This window comes from Dermochelys coriacea, chromosome 13 (genome assembly GCF_009764565.3).
Source record: "Dermochelys coriacea isolate rDerCor1 chromosome 13, rDerCor1.pri.v4, whole genome shotgun sequence".
Lineage (NCBI taxonomy): Eukaryota > Metazoa > Chordata > Testudines > Dermochelyidae > Dermochelys > Dermochelys coriacea.
This window is the reverse complement of record NC_050080.1, coordinates 12,562,264-12,583,193: the sequence shown is the minus strand read 5'-3', so window position 1 is coordinate 12,583,193 and position 20,930 is coordinate 12,562,264. Positions and strand designations below refer to the sequence as shown.

The following is a 20,930-nucleotide window of genomic DNA, read 5'->3' as shown; positions in this document are numbered from 1 at the left end:
AACTTCTGTACAAAAGAACTGAACTCAGGCACTCAAATTTCTGTCCTGCATGTTTGCAAATGGGCACTTTGTGGGTGCAATATGTAAATGTGGATCATTGGCAACTGTTAGGCTGCAAGGCTGGAACATTTAGTCCAGTGCTTTTTATTTGTCCAAACTAACCTCTCCCCATCACCCTGAGAGCCTCATTTCAAACAAGAAGCAAACTTGGAAACATTCAGGTGGGTACGCAGTGTATGTGCAGTCAGGAAGTGACTGTCTTCCTGTTAGCACTGGAATATCCCTTTAAAGTGTGTGACCTGCTCCAGCAAATCCTGGAGATAAAGCTATAGGATGATTAGTTTATGCTGTCATTATGAAAAAGAAACCCAGACCGCCTGCAATACATTTTTTTAATTGTTCTATTTTTCAACTGCTTGTGTACCCCTGGCTGTACAGACTCTTGCCAGGAAAGCAGAGGGCTTATCATTTTCAGATGGTTCACACAGCTAGGGCTTTCTTTTTTTATTATTATTATTTTGTTTGTTCAAGGATCCAAGATGATAGGGGAGGGGAAAGAACTTTTGTCCTCTGCTTAAAATAATTCAAAGAGCTTTCCACTGCATATGCCAGGCTCAAGTGGACATTTGCATAACAAATGAGCCTTCCTTACTTTTTAGCAGGGTACAGCAAGCATACTTAACTGACTCTAGCAATTCCTTCTAAGCTGAGGATACAGCTCTGTATTCAATCCCAACACGTCACTTACAGACTTCTCTCCCATCCTGGCTGCCAGCATGTTGTTAACTAGAGCTGATTGGAAAAGTTTTTTGCAGGGTTTGAAGTTTCACAGCATTTGACTTTTTGGAGGGGAGGGCGGGGGTGTTAATTTCTATTCATAATGTATTCTAAATTTTTATTAAAATTATATTAAAATGTTCATTTATGAAAAAAATCCAGTTTGGGATGAACTAAAAATTGTAACAACTATTTCATTTCTGAAAAAAATTGTTGCAAATATTTTGTGAAGGAAAAACTGGTGAATTCTTTTTTATTTAAACCCCTCATGTTGATGCAAAAGGTTATTTAAAAAAATATAGACTAGCTCTATTGTTAACTGATGGTAGCAGAAGAGGGTGAAAGCTTTTGTTTTATTCTGTGGGTATGTCTACACTGTAGCTAGAAGATGCAATTCCAGCTCAGGTAGACATACTTGTGCTAGTTCTGATTAGGAAAGGGATAGATAAGACAGAAAATATCCTAATATCTTAATACCTCTATAAATCCAAGGCTATTTTTACTGTGGTTCCTAGCACAGTGGCATCCTGATCTATGATTGGTGCTCCTAGGTGAAACCACAATACAAATAATAAAGCTAATCAAGCCCCTAGAAATTTTACAGAGAGGACTAAACACCTTTATTACTTTGATTGTATATATATTTTTTCCCAGTAGAAAGGAAAAAACATTTTGCTTCTGTTACTTAAAATAAAACTAAAATGTGTAGATTTCACATCCAGTCATCTGGAGTTTCTAAATAGCATCTGCTTAAATAGCAAGTCCCAGATTTTTCAGCACAGTGCACTTTTGCCCTCATTGCAGGGAGTACCATATTGGCTCAGCTACTCTGGTCAGCCACTGGAGGGTGGAGCCAAATTTCTGCACACTCCCCTCCCTTCCTGCTCCTGTAGGCTGTGCAGAGGTATGAAAGCATTTCTTATACAGGTGGTCAGAGAAATTTTGATGGAACCATACTCCTTGGGAATACACAGTTCTGTTGAAGTCAAAATGCTTTGTGAAATCAGGTTGATTTCTTTACTGAAGAAAAACAAAAAAAAATATCTGACAATGTTGAAACATCCTGTGCTGATATTTTTGGAAGGAAATATTTTTATTTTTCATTTTGAAATGATTTTTTGTCTTTATTTTGTATTATAGCTTATTAATATATTACATTAGAAAAGTCTAAACTGACCAGAAGCAATTTTTTAAAAACAAATAACCTTTGCAGAGAATTTCAAAAATTTCGGTTTTCATTCCTATGTGGAATAAAACCAAATTTCAAAATCCTTCCTGAAAAAAAAACCTTCCACGCTCCACACAGTTCTAGTTTCTTATTCCATCTTAATTCCTTGTGTGGGCACATAACCTGAGTTAGAAGCTAGCCTATAGAATAGGAAGATGTCCCGTGTCCCAAACAATTTGCAGTCTAAATATATGCTTTGAATAAGGGTTAAAATGTACAGAACTTGATCTTTTTACAGCATTTTTCAAACATAAAGCACCCTATAAAATTAAGAGTTAAATTCCAGTAGTGCTGACATCATGAAGACAAATCAAGCAAGAGCTAAGCAGTCATATGCAGCCTTGGGTATTTGAACGTGTTCCGTTGGCAATGTGGGCCAAGACATTCAAGGTATCAGCTGCTCTTTTTGAGGTGTGCTCTAGGATTTGTCTGGAAAGGCAGAACAGAACTGTGTAATTCATCACTTCTGATTTCTTCCTACTTTACAACTGCGCAGCAGTGTCAGCACTGTAAGAGCCACATCCAAGACCAGAGGTAGAATTAAACCTCTGAATTTTTGAGCTGCGGGGCAATGCTGAGTTTCTCACACGACCTATAAAGCTGCTATTTTCAACCATGGCACTGGTTTAAATACTGGAATAGAGCTGGCTGGACCATTTTTGATGCTGTTTCATGGAGAGGAACCGATCTTTATGACATTTTCATCTGCATTTTTTTGAGCAAGACTTTCACTCTCTGGAGCCTGGTGGCTAGGGCGCTAGCCTGGGATATGGGAGGTGGCAAAGGTGCTAGCCTGGGAACTTTGGAGGCCACCTTGGAGCTGCTCTGAGCACACCAGAGCTCTTCCTGGGGCAAGCTCTGCATGCAATGCAGAGGCAGGAACAGACATGCTATCCTCCAGTGCAGAGTCAACCCACAGAATTGTGGCTCTGCAGCTTACCGGGGTTCTTAAACTTCATCGCACTGCGACCCCCTTCTGACAACAACAATTACTACATGACCCCAGGAAGGGGGACCAAAACCTGAGCCTGCCCGAGCCCCACCTCACCACGCAGTAGGGTTTGGGTGGCAAAGCTCAAGGGCTTCAGCCCCAGGTGGGGGGCCTGTAACCTGAGCCCCGCCACCCAGGGCTGAAGCCCTTGGGCCTGGGTAGTGGGGTTTGGGCTTCAGCCCTGAGCCCAGCTAGTCTAATGCCAGCCCTGGTGACGCCATTAAAACAAGGTTGCGACCCACTCTGGTGTCCTGACCCACAGTTTGAGAACTGCATCTGATATCTACATCTATAAATAACAAACATAAATGTTAACGAACTGCAGGAAGGTCTCTCCGGTAAGCACTCCATTGTTTTCCGTTTGTAAGTCATGCATCGTTTCCCCTTGTCACTTCTTCATTTTTGTGGTTTATTGAAATACTCTCTTTTAAACAGCCCCACAGGTTCCAGTACTGGAGCCAATGTTCTTTTCAGTCATCTATATTTTCTATAGCATGTACTTCCCCTCTTACATCTTCCCAAGATTTGAAGCAGAGGTTAGTTTTATTCACCAGGGGATGTGCAATGGGAAGGAGATTGCAAAGTTTATTAACTCTTCTGGATTTTGCTCCTGTTTCAAAGAACAAGATCAAGAAGGAAATGGAAATAAATAGCCATTACATGGAGCGCTTCAGCACAACAAATTAGGCGGGGGGTAAAATTTTCAAAAGCACCTGACGAATTTAGGAGCCTAAGTTCCATTTTCAAAAGTAAGTTAGGAATCTAAAACCCATTGACTTTCAATAAGAGTTAGGCACCTAAGTCAGGCAGGCACTTTTGAAATTGTTGCCCTAGGTGTACACTAGTTTCATTACTCTTTCCCACCATTGTACTGCTGGTACAGTGTCATTCAGGGGTGTTAATGTAACCAATACACCACAGCCATGGGTGCTTTAGTTTGACTGAGAGTTCCAAAGTAGCCTAGGGCTGTTAGGTGCTCAATTCCCACTGAAAATCCCAGCATTAGTCACCGTGACTTCTAATCATCTTCAGAGATAGATCCCTTGTAGTATGGATTAACCCAAACAGTGTAGATAGGTTAGCTTCATATGGTACCAGCATTCCAGCCATCTCTCCACAGCTGCCATTCTATTAGCTCCAAGTGTTTTCAGACACAGCTTTGACAGCTGGATTCTAGGACTCATTAAGTGGAGAACATAGAATATCAGGGTTGGAAGGGACCTCAGGAGATCATCTAGTCCAACCCCCTGCTCAAAGCAGGACCAATCCCCAATTTTTGCCCCAGATCCCTAAATGGCCCCCTCAAGGATTGAACTCACAACCCTGGGTTTAGCCGGCCAGTGCTCAAACCACAGAGCTATCCCGCCCCCTTACAGAGAATTTTCTGTTTTTGTTTTTTTCCCCAAAATCCACCTTATAACCATGGTATAAAGCCTAAGGAGGGGTAGAGACTGCCTCACAGTCTGGCTCACATAGTACTCAGAGTAAACAATCCCTATACACAGGGCAACAGCAAGAGAGCCCTGATAGCAGCAACCATGTTTAAAATCAGTCAGAGAGAACACAGTTTTGATCCCTGGGTGGGCAAATACGAGAGTCCCCACTGTGGTATATCTGTGACTTCTTTATAGAGGCTTCAAGGTCTATATCATTTGGCCCTAGAAGCCCCAATCCTCAGCTGCTCCAGAGTTCAGGAGAACATAATAGCCTCTGAGGGAGGGGTAATTATGTTGGCTGGGGATTGCCTTTCCGACCCTGTCAGACTTCCTTTGCTAGAGTGGGGGACACAGAGCTGGCTGTATGCCAGCCAGCCATTCCCCACACACTAGGGGAATACTCAGCTGCATGTTCAGAGCCTGGGCAAGGACATTTTGCAGAAAGTGGTGCAAAGTGGCCCTAGCATGGGCCGGGATCCATGCCCAGGAGCCTGATTCTCCTCTAGTGCTGGTTTTACACCAATGTAATCCCACTGATGATAGTGAAATTACTCCTGAATTACAGTGGTGTGAGATCAGACTCCACCCCAGAAACTCTCCTCGCTCAATATCTGCTCTCATTTTACCTTGCTTGTTGTGCCTGGCCCCAGCGTTTGGAAAATCAGGACCATTGTACGTATCATTGACACTAGACATGGTCCAAAATGCCAGGTCCAAACACAGCCCAGCTCTGGGGACATTTAGATCCAGATCCAGACCCAGCCCATCTCTAATCAAACAGGATTCTGCCATAAACACCTGATTTCTATCCAGTCCACAATCTGAAAAGCCAAACTGTCTTTGGTGCTGCTATCTGCATCTAGCAGCTCAGCTCTTTTTAGGATGCCCCCTTGCCTGATGGGATTGGTTTAAGAAGGGTCTGAAGTAAGTCCAACGTTTCAATAATAGATACCACTTCCTTTAACTGAAAAAAACTTGTTTCCCCCTATATTTAGAAGCTTGTTTCACTCCTCTGCCCTGGGGAACTCATGTTGTCATAATGGCCTCAGTGTTGTGCTTTTGTCTTATTTTTGACTTGTTGCAGCAACTGTCTGAATCAGATGGAGCCCAAAGCAGCTGCAGATTTATGCTAAGGATGTCTTAAAGCTTGGAGGGTTGAAACGGAACTACACCCAGGCAAGTCACAGGGGTTTTTCTTGGTGTTTTTTGTTTTTGTTTTGTTTTGTTTTTGGTAATGGCAGCATCCAAGGTCACCCTAAGACCACAGCCTGAAGAAGTTTACTTGCTCTCGTTACATGGGCACGTTTGTCCTTGAGTTAGACTGAGCTGCACAATTCAGATCCAGAGCTGTACTATAAGCCTCCCCAAAGTCCTGGGGCATTTTGTTGACAGAGTTGAGGGCCAACTGCAAAATTCCCATTCAGGCTTTGAACGAGAAGTTTGGGAGGGGTGATAGTGCTGGGTTTGGGGTTCCGGTTTGGAGCCTTTTCATGCTAAAATGTTTACGTTCTGGAAATCATGCTGAAAGACCAGGAGAGCTGTGTAAGGTCTGCATGGGCTGCATAGGAACCTTTCACAGCTGAAGTTTCACTCAAAGTCTGGGGGTTAAATTGTCCCCCTCTCAAAATTCAAAGCCAGAATCAAGTACAAACCAGCACCAGTGGGGAAGGATGGGGCTCACATAGAAAACAGCATTAGCTCAGCACAAAACTGAGGCTAGCCAGCACTGAGGGGCACACAGGCAAGCTCCAGGTTCCTACAAGTCCTTGACTTCTCCTAGGAGGAGGAGCTCTCTGCAGAGGAAACTGAACATTTGGGCTGATCATTTTCGCACAAAGGCTGGTGACTATCTTTCAAGCACTAGGAAAGGGCTGCAGGAGAATCCACTAGCAAATAAGGCAGCTAGGTTCAGACTCAAGTGTCTTATCCCCTGGCTGAACCAGGTAATGTCCTGGTGTTCTGATGTCTACATCCAGCCATTTTAGTGAAGTGAATGAGAAACAGAACTGGTCAAGAATGGAGAACGTTGGCCGTGAAAACTTTCGAAGTCAATTTTGTTCCACAAATTACAAAAAGTATCAAATTTTTATTTTTTCAAATTTTGTCAGGAAATTGTATATAGATAAGTTTCAGTTGCAATTCTCCCCTCCCCCCAGTTTTTGGTGTTTCAGTTTTCCTTTTGATGCCCTTTTCCAGTTTGTCACTGAAAAAGAGGTGGGAGGGAGGAGACAAAGGTCGGGGAGAGGAAAAAATGATAAATACATTTCCAAAAAAACCCCACCCCTAAATGTTTTTATTTTCCAGCTTTGTTGAAAAAATGTAAAAATGCTGATTTTAAATAAAGGCCTTTTTTGATTAAAAATATTTCCTTTGAAAAATTTTGTCCAACTCCATTGAGGAACTGTCTCCAGCACATGCAATGTTTCCTTCATTGTGAGCACCAGGGGCTCCATTTGCCTCCCATTTAGGTCTCAGCCCTGCAAACATACATGCCTTGCTTTGCTACTGTGACAACAATGGGACTTCTCCTGGTAGTACAGCGAAGCAAGTGCATAAAAGTTTGCAAGATCGGGATCTACACGGATGTGAATCAGGGTAGCTCCATCAGTTACACCAGTGTAAAATGACATGGGAGTGAAGCAGGTCAGAGCCAAACCTGGGAGGCAGTTGCTTTGTGTTTCCATGCCAAGAATATGTCATTCCTGAATGTTGCAATCAAGTTTGGCTCCTTTTATTTATTTGTTTTTAAGTACACTCTGGCTCTTTCTAAACAGACAGGCACATTTATTTCCCCTGCATTAACAGATACACACAGAGCACTAGCCAACTCTTCACGGACATGCCCTAGCCTGCTTGCCTAACCATAAGTCATTGCTATAAAGAGATTTTTCTCTTTGTGCGCCTTGTCTGTTATGCGTTTGACATTTACATTCGATAAACAAAGGTAATACTGGTGACAATGAGGAACCACGCTGCATATTTGCCCCGGAACAGAGTCAAGACATTTTTTAAATAGAAATTGAGCAATTTAACTGATGACCGTTTAAACGGTTACATCTACCTGTTGTGTAGCTGCAGAGTAATCTGTATTGCAAGACCTAGTCCTGTGAGCTGCTGAGTACTCTCACATTAAGCATCCTCTGCACCTTGCAGGATTGGTCCTAGCTGATTATAAAGTTCCTGTTGAACTGAAGTACCAAATTAAAGCAGAGGTCCCTAGGATCAGGTCTCATGCCTCCAGCATTGCCCCAGCCTTATGTTTGAAAGGAAGGCAAAAACCTATCCATAAATAGCACCGAAATCAACCCAACATGCACCTGGAGGAGGCTTAAATACTCTCCATGCCACATGATCCTAAGACGACTGACGTCAATGAGAGTCCATTGACTGAAATGGGCTTTGGATCAAGCACAAAAGGAACATGGGAATTCTTCCTTCCTGAACTTATAGGTGATGAGCCTAACCAGCAGCGAAACATGAATTTAGTTTCTTTCATTTCAGCTTATCTTTACAATTAAACTACAAGCCCAGATTCCCGGCTGCACCTGCTTCCGGCACAGCTGAAAAGGGAACTGCAATGAATGGAGCTGGTTGAAGCTTGCTGATCCTGGGGTCAGATCTATGGTAGCCCTGGCCCCAGTTAGAACATCCTAGATGCTGCACTAGTTGATGCTGGCTGGCTCTGGCAGGGGCCACGTGCTAGCTGGAGATAACTGGATTAAGAGCTGACGTTTGAACACTCCAGATTTAAGGACACTTGGGTCCAGAGTCGGGGTTCAACCCATCATAAATATACAGGTAGTGGATCTCAAAAAATTGGATCTGATCTTGCTCTCATTTAAATCTGTGTAAATCTGGACTGACTGTTCTGAAGTTAACAATAGACATTATTGAAGATGCCAGTTTTACTTTGTTGTGAGATCATAATCTGGCCCACTGTTTAGAAAACAGTGCACTGAATACATTACAGTTATAACGATATATGGCTGTATATATTTTCTGCACTTATTGTATTGCAATCTGTAAGCCGCATTCTATTTTCAGTAACACCAGTGTATTCCAGAGTAACTCCACTGTAGAATTGGTCCTACACGCAATGAAATTGCCCAGAAAACTTAATATTGCCTCATTGGAAAGATTAACCCTTACATAAAATTAGGAGGATGAAATATTACTTTAAAAGTTCATGCTTCTGGAAGACAGGAAGTTCGTTAGTATTACTTTAATGAGGCACTAAACTCACTCGAATGCTTTTATTAATGCTCGTTGCTTACAAAGTGCCAACTGTTTGGCTCCTTTCCTACAGCCCAGCTAGTCTACAAAAGCTAATATTTTACGGGCCTTTGATGTAAAATGTTAGTGCATTATGCCCAGGATCAAGAGGAGTGACAGTTGGTGAGATGAGACAAACTGAAACTCAGCAGATGGTATCCAGCATTAGAGTGGCGGCTATTGTACGAGATGGGGGGAAGTCGGGTGGAAGGAAAGAAGGAGAGAGAATGGGGTCCTGCTCCCACTGAAGTCAGTGGCACACCTTCTGTTGATATCAGTAGGGGCAGGATCAGACCCAGAGAAAGGAGCATTGTGGGACAGTCAACAGGCAATGAGATGGAGAGTTAATGGAACAGGAAGACATCGAGTGTGTCAGGAAAGAATGTTATGATGATAAGCAGCTGCAAAAGGTACAAAGGGACCCTATTGCTCCCACCAAGCATGACATCTCAGACATGTGAGACCCTGGGCTCAATCATCAATTGCAGCTGAGCGGTGCCTGGTGGACCAAAGATCTGCCTACTGCACCTCGCACACTGTGCTGGGAATAGATGGGCTGCTCCCCAGTCTCTGCCCAGAGGAGTTTACAGCTTATTATGGGCTAGGTTAGCCACACCCCTAGGGCCTGGTATGGAGCTGCATTGCCCTAGGGGAACTCAGGGAGAGGCTGTGCTTGAGAAAGGCTGGTGTCCGGGGCAGACAGTGGCTCCTTGCCACACCCATTGGGGCAGTGTGCAGAAGAGTTTGTGAGCTCTCAGATTATAACTATCTGTGGCTCTTCTGCGGGGGTGCAAGGATTTTTGTCCCCTCCCCTCTGCATTCCCACGTGAGGCACAGGCACCATGTGGCCCTCCCCTTTGTACTGTAATATAGCTATCATCCCCACATACCTCTCTGACATGGAGGCATAGGAGAGTAACCCTGAGCAGCTGCAAGGACAGAGCAGTTTGTGAGTCCTAGGAGGGGAGCACAGACCATATGTTCTGCCTCCTGCTCGTCAGAGCAGTGTGAAAAGAAGGATTAAAAATTGTTGTCCACCGTAGCCTGACCAATCAAGCTAAGGCACCAAGACAGGTTGATGTTCCAGCACAGCATGTATGTATCTGGCTGGGAGCAGGTGGGGGGTGCCTCAGTTATCTGGCTTCCATAATGAACAAGCAAGGGAACAGCTTGTGCAAGAGCCTTCAGAAGCCTACATGTCTCAGTCAAGTGGGACATCGCTGGTAGAGTTATCCCTCAATAGGAACCTCTTCACAAAATGCACATTTTGTTGTGACCCTGCTTTCATCTGGCCCAAGCCAAAGCCATCAGAATCCAGGGTGCGTACAAACCTGCAACCAGTTCTTCTCTCAGAAAGCTTCCATCTAGATTAGGCCTAGTTTTAGTCAAAGAGTTTCATCAACACAAAAAGTGGGCAAAGCAAAACAAGAATTTAACCAGGATCTGCCTCAACATAGTATCCAAAATCTGGCCTGGAAGAACGTATTTCTATGTATATTCTTACAGCCCTATTTCCTGTGTATCACAGTGACTATACATATCAGCCTCATGCTGTTTATGAGTATAGGCCAGGGTGGCCAAATAGTGGCTCATGAGCCGCATGTGGGTCTTTTACAGTTAAAGTGTGGCTCTCGAAGCCCACCATGCCCCTCCCATTCTCTACCTACCAGACTGTTTAGGGGGGCTTGGGGCTTCTGCCTGTGGCAGGGTGGTGGAGCTTGGGGCTTCTGCCCAGCAGGGAGGGGGAGTCTCAGGGCTTCAGCACCTGCTGGGGCTCAGGGCAGGAGCAGGACTGATGCCCTGAGCCAGGCAGGCATGCCTCGCGGGGAAGAAGCCCCGAGACCTCTGACCCCGCAGGGCAGAAGCCCATAGCCCCACCATTCCGCCGCAGAGCTGAAGCCCTGAGCCCCAGCAGATGTGCCCCCGGCTCTTGAACTTCTGAAGATTGTCATATAGAGCTCAGACGGTCAGTAAGTTTGGCCACCCCTGGTAAATGCTCATATAGACAGATGATTGTGTATAATCATCTGCAATGCTGCACCTCATTTGGTGTCATGGCTCAGAGTCAAGCTGCTTGTCTGTGGCCTACTGTTACCTTCAGCACTGTGAATGACTTCAGAGATAACAGACAAATCATGCGCAAAGAATGAGTCAGCTCAGTTGACATCATAATTTTGATTTTCTCCATGACTGAATTAGATTCTTTTAGCATCTCGTGTGCAAATAAAAAACAGGAAAAAATGGAACAGCAAAAAGAAGATGAAAAGGTATGTGGAGCTGGGGATACATGGTTCAATGGGCAGGGAATTACAGGTATGACAACCCACAGGAAGAATGTACTGGAGGGGGCAGGAAATGGTTGGGAAAAGAAATCGTCTTTCTTCTATAGATTTTGCTGGAGCTATGCAAAACATGAACAACAAATTGTAAAGCTACTATACTTGAAATTCAAAGATTTCCCATTTCCCGATTAATTTAAAAACAGGCCCATTTGCATAGGAAATTTCACCAACACATATATATGTATTTCTCTATATTAAGCAAAAATGGATATTATAGCCCATGAAACTAGGTCTGTTTTGGAACAAAAAATGCCCAAGTACTATGAAGTGAAGGGCACCTATATTTCAGCTAAAAAACACAGTCACTATGAATATGTGAAAACTCACATTTTCACAACTTGTAGATACAAAATGATGAATTTTGTTAATATTCAGAATATGGGGGATGGAGAAAGATCAGATGAACTGCAATGGCAAAAAATGGAATGCAAATTTCACCTGGTTCTAATTTTCACTTTCCTGATTCTCTCTTAATTACTATTTATTAATTGTACTATAGCAGTGGCTAGACGCCCCTAACTATGATTGGCATCCCATTGCTGCCACACTGATATACACATAGCGAGAATATGGTCCCTGCCCTGACGGGTGTATAATTTAATGGCCTGATCCAAAGCCCACTGAAATCAAGGAGAGTATTTTTATTGACTTAGGAGCAGGCCTTATAGGTACATGTTTAACTTTAAGCACATCAGTGCCTCCAATGAGATTATCCTTACAGGCTGGAGTTCACCTCTCACATTGTCAGTGGTTAAGAAGGCAGGTATATGCCACTCACCATCTGAGATGGGACTTCGTTATTGGCATAAACTGGGAGTGCATTGTGTACCATCATGTACAGGAAAACACACAACACACAGTACAACTGTAAACAAGACGCACACTGGCACATTTTGATCATACTGGCAAGAATTCTCTCTTACAAACTGACTCAAGGTAGAGCTGGGAGGATCTGGAAGGATCAGAGTAATGGCTTACTTCCCCAGTTTGTCATATAACACTAAGCAGTTGATAAAAGCTTCCTTTGAAGAGGTGCCAAGTTACTCCTTGCTTTGCAATAATGATATGGTATTCCACCCACTGAAGCAAGGTTTCTGATTCTTTCTGATTGTAAAGAATTTACAAGAGAGACAGAAACAGAGAGGTAGTAGAAAGAGTTCCTACTCAAAGAAAGAGATGAGAGTCTTGGGTATATTGGTAATTAATTGCTGGGGTTTGCTTCTTTATTCTTCCCTGGCAGTAGTACAAATAAAAATCCAATTGTGTTCCCTATAATACAAACCCAAAATTACTAGGACAATCCTGACTGTATTTATCAGCGTTGCCCATTTCAAGCGTTGAAAGATAATGCTGGGTCCCCCCAAAATTATAAGGTTGACTTTAAAAGCACAAGATTTTAAATATAATAAACACAGGGTGCTGGAACAATTTGTGTAGTGGGGGTGCTGAAGGCCAAGGAACAAACCTGTGAATGCTGTATAGGATGGAAGCCATGCATTTGGTATCTATTATTATCTCAAGCCACGGGTGCTGCTGCACCCTCAGCACCCTGGTTCCAGTGCTCCTGTGTTGGGTGCTGTTTATTTGCCTTCTGGTTTTTGAGCTTTTAAGAGTCACATTGTCAAGCTTTTCTCTGCTAAGATGAGAGCTAGAAACATACCTTTTTTTAAAAGTGAAATTCTCCTGTGATTCTGTCTGACTCCAAATCTTCAATTTCACAGAGAAGTGGCTGTCTTTAAGGTGTGGGATAATTTTCACCTGGTGAATCTGACTTTTGTTTTCTGAAGAGTCAGTAAAAAAAACCCCTAAACCCACCCAAAGCAGATAACTCAGGCCACGGGTATGTTGACATGTGCATATATTTCTAGCTGGAACAGCTAAAATATGTTACCATTTCCCTTACTTTCTAGTTCAAAGAGCATGACCCTTGTTTCCTCATTGGCACCCACAGCTGTGAGGTCCTCCGGATAGTCTACAATGTCCCTAAAACTAGTCATGCTTGAACCTTCTCTGGGGCCAGTCTAATGACCTTGTGGTTTAGTGGTTTGCAACACCACATGAACCACATGGTTCTCAGACCTGCCCTCTGGATCCCCAAGCCTGCTGGGGCTGAGGATACTGTGGGAACTGTATTGTTTAGCCAATTGTAGGGGAATCAGCCTCATATCACCATGCAGCAACTTCTCAAGGGGGAGTGCAGATGGCAATGAAGGAAGGGGATCACTAAGCCATCCACACCCAAAGAGCCTGAATGCTCCACTGCTTTTCTGTGCTCTCTCTCTCGCTCGCTCTCTCATCTTTCTCTGCAGGGAATGCTTCTGCCTTTCTTTTTCCGTGTACATTCCCTGAGAATCTTGCCCCCAGGTTCTGTGAAAGGCAGCAGCATCAGGATACAGGGCAGTAGGTTTGTTTTCCTACACATGATGCAGTTCTCTGCTGTGCCAGGCTGGAGGGGTGCCTATTACAATGGAAGGAATTAGGGTGACCAGATAGCAAGTGTGAAAAATTGGGACGGGGGTGGGGGGGTAATAGGCACATATATAAGAAAAAGCCCCAAATATTGGGACTGTCCCTATAAAATCGGGACATCTGGTCACCCAAGAAGGAATTCACCTCCTCCATAAGTTTACAGGAGTGTTTTTTGTTCCTCAGTGATCTACAGAGAATAAAGGTGGGACCAAATGAAATACCTCCCACACTTTAGAAGGTACCCTGTAGATGGTCTATGGTAACCTCACTCGCAAGGATTGAGGCCCATTGGCAGGACAGTGTGAAGGAAGCTATGCTGCTATTATATGATTTGTACTCTGTATAATTGAGAGGCCCCAACCAAGATCAGGGCTCCACTCTTACAGACATTTCACAAAGTGAGAGACAGCCCATCCCCAGAGAACTTATGATCTAAGACAAGGCAGTTGAAGGACGGATTGTTATCCCTAGTTTACAAACAGGGGCATGGAGAGGTCAGACACCTTGGCCAAGATCACATAGAGATGGTATGTGAACCCACATCTCCCGGGTCCCACTCCAGTGCCTTCATCACAAGCGCACCTCTGCTGTACCTGTACTAGATTCTAGGGGTCTCAGCCTGGCCTCTTTTAGGAGCTCAGCATTCACTCTGGTTTTTAAAAACACGAGTGCCAGCTCCCTCCTACCTCTCCCAGGCGACCTGCCCCACAGATTAATGGCTGCACAAACAATCTTTGCCCGCCATGCTTCGCTCTCTTTGTTTAGCCAGCCGCTTTGCTTTTAGTTCCTTCTGAGCAGGTGTTGTTTGCTCTCTCGAATCAGCATTTGTTCCTTCATGAAACTGACTACAAAGCCTATGGAGTTGTTGCTATTTATTTTCTCCCCTGGCCTGCTTTGTTAATGGTGACCAGGTGGGTGGGCAAGCGGTTGGTTCTCCCAGTCATTTGTTACTGGATGGGAGATGTTAAATATTTGCATTAATAGGTTTGGGCTGCTGTTCTTTTTACAAATCAAAAAAGCCCACGAAGGGGAAAACAACACCCAGACTTGGTAGGTTTCAAGACTCGGGCTAGCTCCCTGCTCTACATGCAAGCTGAGTTCAGCAAATGATCTGGTAGAAAAAAAGCAAAACAGAAGCCCTATGATTCCATTGCTTTGTAGGAGTTTATTTTATGGTGCAAGGGATTAAAATATATTATGGGGTTGTCTCTCACTTAGAGAGAAGGAGCCTGGTATTCTGAAGCCCTTCAGAGGCTGATTTTGTAGCAGTATTTCTCCCCACTTTCTCCCCTCCTCTCCCCCCAGAGATGACGAGAAACTGTTTGCAGCTTTCAGGAAAAGAATTAGAGTAACACCAGTGTAAATCTGAAGTAACTCCAGGGAAGTTAATGGAATTATTTTTGATTGACATAAGTGTCACAGAGCAGAATTTGGCCCTTTATATCATCTCACCAATAAAGTTTCAGGAACCATGGAAGTGATGTGCTACTATGCACTAGTCATGGGTTTAATCCATTAGCATCCTACACAGTAGGGTATGGATACCAAACCAGCCTATATATCACCTTGGGGAAGCGTGTTGTGTCCTTCGGGGGAGAGCTTTGTGCTGGGGAGGGGAGGTGGAAACTCCAGTTGTGCTTAGGCATTGGTTGTTGCATGGAGTTTAGTAGTGAAGGGAAGTGACAGATGAAGAACCTGGGGTTCTTTCTTCCCATATCCCATCTTGGCCAGTGCCTTGTTTCCAACATCATGACTAATGTAGTGACATGACCTGTTACATCACTGTTCAAGCTGCAAAGCAAAGTCAAAACAATTCTGTCAGCCAAGGCACTGCAAACTTTGGAGTAAGAAGTGCTATATTAGAAGTTTGTGAGGCAAAGGCGATACATATTTTACAATAGTAAGGTCATTTCAAAACCTTTTAAATAGTTCCAGGACACAACAGACACTGTCTAGAGCACTCATTTGCTTGGTGAAAGCTCTTTGTTGTATTGTACCCTTTGAACAAGAGATGGGATAAACTGGAAACATTTTTCTACCTCTCCCCCTGCTTAAACATAGCAGGTTTAGCTAAATATAGAATATATTAGACAATTTAAAATTAAACAAACCCACTTAAATTAAATATCAGTTTTTATGGTACTTAAAATAGGTAGCAAGACCTCATACATCTATAATAAATACATATTGAACTGAAGAAAAATATAGTGGTGTGCCTTAAAAAAACAACCCCCCCGAAAATATACAAACAAAAACTTCAAACAAGCAAGCCATAGCGTCATAGAATCATAGGGTTAGACGGAACTGGAGCTACCTTTTGTTGCAATTCTATTTTAAAATAAATCTTGTCTTTGGGTGGGATGCACTTTATGAAAACATCTTAACAAATATATGATAATGATCCTACATTGGGCTAGCACCTTTGAACCAGAACAATCTAGGTGTAAAGTCTTCAAGGGAAGGACCAAGTGCCTAGTGTGATGACAGCTATCTTGGCTCACACACCTGAACCTGAGTTGCGGACCTCTGCAGCTAGGAGCATAAATCTCTACACTTGAGTTAACCAGCCAGGCTCAGTAGATGGAGGCTAAAACAGACACATGTGCTCATTGCAGCTTGGGCACAGAGGGGGGTGCATTACACGCACTGACCAGTGAGTTACGTATTTACTGTGGACAGTGGAAGCTCATCTCAAGACTGAGACCCACAGCAGCACTTTGAATCCTAGATAAGCCTCCATGTATACCACCATCTCCATTCAGGAGTGAATGGGAGCCTTCAGAGCTGGAAGCCTGTATTGCTATACCTTGAGCTGCAGAACCATGCTCTCAGGTTGTAACAGAGTCCCATACTTTATAGCTCAGGCACCGAGAGGGACACAGGGAACTCTGATCAGTGGGTTACACATGCACAGGGGCCATCCCTGTTCCTGATTTGGGCCTTTGGATGCTACTCCACTCGAAATAGTAAATAGGCATAATAACAGTTACGTGCTTTACAACAGTGACCAATGGCTTGAAAACTATATGCAGAGATCCAACACTGGAATGCAGCTGCCTCTTGGGTGAAGCGTGGCAGCTGTTTAACAGTGCACAACAATATTAGAATAGCAGCTATCTATGGGAGTACTCTCCATTTTTTTTTTCAACAGAGAAAGTCTATACTCCCATGTTGTAGTTTAGTGGATCCTAATCTACTGATTTTAGCAATATTAATCTCTGCTGAAGCTCCCACTTCCTCCTGAGTGACTGCTGACTGGCAAAGCTTTGAATTCAGGACCACCAGTGACTGATACCCTCATTCCCACATGCCTACTGTATGATGTAGTGCTAAATGCCCTTTATCCTATGTTCCAAACAGACAGAGCGTGCACTTGGCACTGCATATGCTGTGGTTTCAATCGCGCTCTTCTTTTTCCCTCTCTCTTTTTTTCTTGTAAAGACTTTGGTTTGTCAGACTCTGTCAAACAACTTCTTGTGCCAGGTTTTTACAAGAATCCTACTTGATGCCCACTGCCACATACCCTCTTTAAACAATACTCAGTGAGGTACTGCTTGCCATATATAGCCAAAAGCTAGGGATTTCCCAAGCCCAGAAGAGTGCTTGCAGAATACAGAATGCATCATTTCTCCATCTTAGCTCAATGTAAGTGTGCATGGGAGCCAGGCATATTGCACGGTTGTCTTTTTATTGATTCCATACTCCAGTGGATGGGAATACATTTTTTTTAAAAAGGAACTGAAACAAGGGAACCTGATCACGGGCACATGCTGAGCCCTAATGGATATATTCCCAAAGAGACCCAAACCGAAGCAGCAATAACACAAGCAAACAAAAACTACAGTGACACAGGATCTGAATGCAAAGTTAGCAATAGTCAGGACATGACCAAATAAGGTCCTTATTGCTTTGGCCTAATGTAAACAAATAGCTGGATTACACAGAGTTGCAGCCTGAGTTTTGACAAAGACATTCATGTAATATTTGGCAATTCCTCGGGCCCTCGTTAACCGTGTTAACAGTCAGAATGTTGAATTTTGATGGCACAAAGGAAAATGTCAATACTGTACAGCTAGACAAGGTGGGTGAGGCAATAGCTTTTTTTGGGCCAACTTCTGTTTGAGAGAGAGATACAGAGCTCTGATTCCGACCTGGGAGAATGTGAAAAGCAACATGTGAAATAATCACAGAGTCAAGCTTTCAAGCCACACTGGGCTCTTCTTCAGGTTCAGTGGCTGGAAAGCATGTCTCTCTCTCTCTCTCTCACCAGCAAAAGTTGGTCCAATAAAAGATATTACTTCACTCACCTGGTCTCTCTAGTATCCTGGTACCGACACAGCTACAACTACACTGCAGGCAATATTGTACAGACACATTCATTTCAACACGTGGAGGACACGAGAACAGCAAGAATACAACACAATCCCTGTGATTATTTCACATTTTGCTTTTCCCATTCTCCCATTCAATAGGGCAAACAGGAGTGTGAGAGCTCTTTACTGGCTGAGCAAAAGTCAACAGGGCTGCAGTTCTATTTGGAGTGGCTAATGAGGATCCACATTCCAAAGAGCTCTGCTAATCTCTTTCTCACTGATACTTGCCAGCCTTCCAGCATCACTCCAGTCTCTGTGTTTAGACTCTTCCCATCCTTTTGTTTGGAGCGTCCAGACTCCCAGGTTTGCTGACATGTGGCTCATCTCCCTGCTGTCAAGTCTTCTGGGACTGGATGTCAGCCCTACAGGATCCAAACAGAAGCCTTTCATGGAGTAACTGTTGGAAAACCTTTACATAAAGGCTGGTGCTTCACACTCCCCCTTTTCCTCAGATTGCTAAAAATGTTCATTCATCCTGCATTAAAATGAAAGCCTTTATCGCAGACCAGAGACTCGGAAGCATTGCGAAGAGCTGTGGAGAAATCCTGATGCATGGGATGAAATGCTGGGCTGGATTCTAAGCCCTCTGCTAACTGAGGCAGTGTCTGCACTCAACTTTTGTTTTTAAAAACCCTGCCTGCTGTTGCCACCACAGTTGCAGCTCTACTGGTGCGAGCAATGATGGCAACCTTACCGTAGACGAGACACAGGTGGGCACCAGTCTACTGACCACTGTGTCATCAACCTTGCTCGGAGTTGCTCTAGATGACGTAGTGGTTAAAACATTGCTGGTGCCTTGACTAGACTAGGGCTCCTGCTATTCTTGCCACCACTGTGACTGCACTGCAGGAAGCAATGGTGGAAAAATTAGGGTAGACAAGGCCCTAGTTACAAAAATGCATTTTTAGGGACAGATTTTCAAAATTGCTCAGCTCCCATTTTGTCACCAAAGAGAAACTGGCAGATTTTCAAAAGTGCTCAGCATCCAGCAGTTCCTAGTGAGAACATGCTGAGTTCTTCTGAAAATCTGGCTCTTATTCATTACGGAAGGACAATTCAAAGCCACAGAGGCAGCTTGGGGTTTACAATGAACATCCCTTTATGTTCTTCTGAGGCAGTTTAGAAAGACAAGCAATAGCCACTTTCCCAGATGATGCAGTGTATGTATCTGCATCTCCAAATATGGGGCTGACACCCAAACTGCACCAACAAGAGAGGGAACAAATCTTCAGATCTCACCAGCAACCCATGCAGGCCCTGATCCAACAAAACACGTAAGCACATGCGGATCTTTACGCATGGGAGTAGCCCCATTGGCTTCAGTGGGACGACTCACATACTTACAGGGAAGCAAATGCTTTGCTGGATTGGGGCCATGATGAACTTTAGGGGCACTCTCCCGAAGTCTCATTGCCATTGACGTCCAATAATCCCTACAACTGCTGAAGGCTATTGGGCTGAGACCTAACACTATAAAAAATCCCTTGTTTTCAGGTTTTGGCTTGAAAGGGAAATGTCTAACAACCCTTGAAGAAGACTCAGACCATGCTCTTATTGAATGTTTAAAGTTGTTACCTTAAGATTACATCAGCATAAATTTTTGCCTTCAATATATACAGTAAAAGTCTTTGGATGATCCTGTATAATAATAACAATGCCCTCTGCTGTGTTTAACTAGAACAACATGACACTCAAGTCCTTAACACTGATGCTTCTTCATGGTATTTGGCACAAGAAATATTCCATGGCAAATTTTATAGGAATAATTTGGAGACAGTAGAGTCTGGAAAATATTACCAATGCAGGATATTAAAAAACAAACAGTGGAGATAAAAAAATTGATTCTGTATATACAGGATTACCCACAAATGTGTTTTAAGAGACCTTGTTATATTTTATCCCAATGGGCAAGATTGTTTTTTATAGAGACATTAAACTTCCCTCTTCAGAATACACAGTGCCCGGCTATGCCATTTCAGTTAAACTCATTGGCCAGATGTCCTTACTCAACACAGAGAAGGTTTTGCAGAGAGGGACAACCATTTCATTTGAAATGGCTTTTTCAGAGATGACAAGAGACCTCTAGACAAGACAAATCAGTGGCCCCTGGGCTAGGAGAGAGGATGGATACGTGCATGGGAAAGCTAAGGAAGTGCAGGGAAAAGCCAGTGCAGGGAATGGAACGCACTGCTGATTACAAGACTATAATGAGATGCGACAACAAAAGTCCTTTTGCATAAAGCATATAAGTACAGGCTTAAGACCCGCTGACTTCACTGGGATTTAAGCATATGCTTAAAGTTAAGCATGTGCTTAAGTACTTTCCTGAGTAGGGGGCCAACACTTTGTTGAAGGGACTGTTGTGATGCTGCCAGATTGGATCCTGTGCTAGTAGCACTCACTGTATTAGGAACACAGGTCACTTTACTTTTCTCTCTCATTTCTTGGCTTAACAGTGGTTTTACATGTCCATAACAACAACGGGTCAAAGTCAGATCTGCAGTAAGTGGGGTCAACTTTATGGCCTTTGGTAGCGTTGCCTCCTCTTAGACCGGGTAAAGGGTGCCTGAGAAAGATTAAATAATGTGACTTTGTTCAGACATGCTTTTCAAGGGGCCACAATACTCAGGCCAGGCTATGTTACTTCCTGACACCTAAAAATGAAAGCTGGAGAATGGAAAATACAGCTGGGTTCTCAGATTCTAGCACTGTCCAATTCAATATGGACAAGAAACCCAAACCAACTGAAGCCTGAATTTGGCCTACTTATTACACGTAAGCATTTATTCTGGCTCCTCTTCAGCAGTTCTTTGGCTCTCCAGGTAGCAAAGCTCCTAAGGGCCATCACCCCTGACTGGGCAAGCACCGTTTCAAAGTACAGCTGCTAGAGAAAGCGACATTCTCTGAACAGACAGGTGGAAGAGCATCACTTTGAAGGACAGCAAAGATATGTCACCAGGTTTGTCTGGGGAGGAAAGTGGGCCAGGGTCTTCAGAATTCTATAGTTATAAGAAAGAGGACGGAGCTCCATTTGGCCAAGAA

At 43.6% G+C, this 20,930-nt stretch overlaps 1 long non-coding RNA gene across 1 annotated transcript in view; it reads right to left on the bottom strand.

Moving 5' to 3' along the window:
- LOC119841992 overlaps nucleotides 1-20,930 on the bottom strand; it is a 44,048-nt gene that overhangs the window by 12,427 nt on the left and 10,691 nt on the right. The window lies entirely within an intron of this gene.